Source organism: Physeter macrocephalus, chromosome 12 (genome assembly GCF_002837175.3).
Source record: "Physeter macrocephalus isolate SW-GA chromosome 12, ASM283717v5, whole genome shotgun sequence".
Classification (NCBI taxonomy): domain Eukaryota; kingdom Metazoa; phylum Chordata; class Mammalia; order Artiodactyla; family Physeteridae; genus Physeter; species Physeter macrocephalus.
This window is the reverse complement of record NC_041225.1, coordinates 51334284-51337503: the sequence shown is the minus strand read 5'-3', so window position 1 is coordinate 51337503 and position 3220 is coordinate 51334284. Positions and strand designations below refer to the sequence as shown.

At 41.3% G+C, this 3220-nt stretch overlaps 1 long non-coding RNA gene across 1 annotated transcript in view; it reads left to right on the top strand.

Annotated features, from left to right (window-relative positions):
- LOC114487345 (uncharacterized) overlaps positions 1-3220 on the top strand; it is a 20722-nt gene that overhangs the window by 15409 nt on the left and 2093 nt on the right. The window contains exon 2 of the long non-coding RNA XR_003682381.1: positions 1867-1950. This is a non-coding gene — a long non-coding RNA (uncharacterized lncRNA). The remainder of the gene's footprint in view (positions 1-1866; positions 1951-3220) is intronic.

Genomic DNA, 3220 nt, shown 5'->3' with positions numbered 1-3220 from the left:
CTAACATGGGGGGCTTCCCTGGTGGCGCAGTGGTTGAGAGTCCACCTGCCGATGCAGGGGACATGGGTTCATGCCCTGGTCCAGGAAGATCCCACATGCCACGGAGTGGCTGGGCCCGTGATCCATGGCCGCTGAGCCTGTGCATCCAGAGCCTGTGTTCTGCAACAGGAGAGGCCACAACAGTGAGAGGCCCGCAAACTGCAAAAAAAAACAAAAAAAAACAAAAAAACCCAAAAAACTAACATGGGAAGGAGAGAACATGGGTGGGGATATAAATGAAACAAGATTGGCTACTGAAAATTGTTAAGGTCAGGTAATGAACACATGGGGTCTCATTATATAATTTTGCCTACTTTTGTGTATGTTGGAAATTTTCTATAATAAATATATATATATATATTTTTTGTGGTATGCGGGCCTTTCTCTGCTGTGGCCCCTCCTGTTGCGGAGCACAAGCTCCGGACGCGCAGGCTCAGCGGCCATGGCTCACGGGCCCAGCCGCTCCGCGGCATGTGGGATCCTCCCAGACCGGGGCACGAACCCGGTTCCCCTGCATTGGCAGGCGGACGCGCAACCACTGCGCCACCAGGGAAGCCCGATAAAAATATTTTTTAACTTTAAATTGTTCTCAAAAATATCTAAATGCTTCAGAAGGGCAAACAGTACCCTTAACAATCTGGAACTACCTTATCTTTGAGCCTCTTATCCAGTTCCTCCTCCAACATGTACCCTATGATTCAGCTCTAGCAAGTTACATGTTAATCCTGGAAAGGAATCTTTCAAAATATAGTTTTTTCTTCTTGAACAATGACTACTTATCCTTTTATATCCAGTTCAAAGGTCACCAACCCTAAGGAACCTTCCCTGACTCACCCTGATATAGTCATCTCCTTTCCCCAGACGTCTATAGAACACTGTACAAACCTCTTTTATAGAAAAATATTTGTAAGATGTTCGATGTAATAATTTTTTAAAATATCAATGTGCTTAACTAAGTGGTAATGTCCTGTAAAGTCTGTGCCATTATTTATGTTTGTGCAATATGCAGTGCAAAGCATATGTTTAAAAATACTTGCCAAATTAATCATAGGAAAATATAGTTTGGATTTTTCTTTTACTTTTGTCACCCAAATGTGAATTCTGACTTCCATGTAAGAGGTCCCATAAACTAGAATGTACTTAGTGAGGTTTTGATAACTTCTGGTTGAGTGAAGTTTCCAAATATGAGGATTACAACCCTAAACCATTTTTCAAATATCTTAGCCTCTTCCACAAACTTGATGTGAGACAGTATGCCAAATAGTTGTAGAATTTTATGCATGACACATTTCTCAGTCATCCTTGTAGCTAAAAAGATAAAGCCTTAATTCTTACACAATAACACCATCAGTGGCTTAAGTCAATCAAAGTTCTTGCATCTTCCAAAGAGAGTTTGAAGGTATTTCTTCTAAAACATGGAGAATTAAAAATAAGGTGAAATATGTTTCACTGGTCCTGCTTCAAGCTCTGCTCGGCCCTTCTATCTATTTGTAACTATGACCCCAAGAAACAATTCATGGAGTGAATGTAATTGCCATCTTGGTGCCAATATTGTGTCATTTCTTGTAAAAACCAAACATAATGTAAAGCAAACTGTCACTGCTTGGTTAATCAGCCAGGTCCTAGAGTCATGATCTTTTTTATACCTGTCATCATCTGAGACAGTATAATGATTTTTGAGTGTTGCCAGAGGCTTAGCTCTGCAGGGGTACCCTGGCCAGTGTACAGAGCACCACAGTTGAGGGAACACCTCAACAATGGAAACAGGATGAGACTGCAGAATCCAATCTTGAATCCAGATTCCTAGGATGTTTCTTTGTCTTGCAGTATGCTTCTAATGGAAATCGCTATGCATTGGGCATGACAAGAACAGCAGAATCCGGACTCCACAGAATGGCTGCCTTTTCCATAGTGAGCATCAGTTTTTAACATAAACATAATGATATAGACAGTGTGATAGAATAGAAAAGGCATGCACTTTGCTTCTAGGAAGACCAGGGCCAGAATTCTGGCTTTACTACTCACTGCCTTGTGACCTTGGGCAAGGCCCTCATTCTCCCTGAAATTTAGTTTTTCTTCTGTAAATGTCAGCAGTAGTGTCTGCCTCTGGGTGTTATAAAAATAAACACCAGTTTCTTTCCTCTCCCAGCAGCAGATTCAGTTTAAATGCCTACTATAGAAGGAAAATAGAAAGAGACAGATTCATCTTAGCATCAGAGTGACCTGACCGGGGACAGAAAGAGACCACAGAGAAATCTCGAGCACCACCATTCAGATTGAGCCCTGTCCTAGCCATAAAAAATAGCGATCCCTAAAATATTCTGTTAACTTATAGGATTTTGAATGGCAGTCATTCCATGCATAAATGAAATTCTATCTACTTCTAAAAAGCAGAACTGTTAAGTGGAGCAGAATCCAAAGTTTAGTCAAATTGAACTCATGGTATTAGTTTTCCAGAACCAAATATGGAAATTATACTCAGTTCTTCTATTTTAAGACTGTTTTAAATTCTTGCATAGTTTATGAGCTCCAGAAATCTATATTAACTGGAGATTTGGGAACGTTCATTCTTCATAGTTACAGGGCAAGTTGTTAGTGTGGCTGGAAAACAACATTAGTCCTTCCTAGCTCCTTGATCCTAGGTCTAAAGAGTTCTGCAAAACCAGGGTGGTTTTACAGTGTGTCAATTCCTAAAAAGGAATCCCTAGGTGGAACATTCCCGAAGTGAACTTTACTATAAAGACTCCAAGGAAACTTGGTTCAGCCCATTTTGAGTTGTTGGATGAAAGGAAAAATATTACTTTCTCAAAACAAATCAGAGGAGTGACTAAATAATTCCTTTTTCTTTTCTGTTTTTAAAACCTATGGAGTCTGATTCCATGGCTGATTGGTGGATCCTTTGCCTGAGTTCTTCTCCTTCCATTTAGCCAGCTCATCAATTGCTAAAGTCTCTACCACAAATACCTCAGAGGGGGAAAAGAGAAGCAATTAAAATCACATAGACACATTCCAGTGTAGTTACTTGTCTGTGACTTTTGCAACAATTAAGCGTCAGCAAAGTGGTGACTAAAATGAGGTTCTGGGCTTCCCTGGTGGCGCAGTGGTTGAGAGTCCGCCTGCCGATGCAGGGGACACGGGTTCGTGCCCCGGTCCGGGAAGATCCCACATGCCGCGGAGCGGC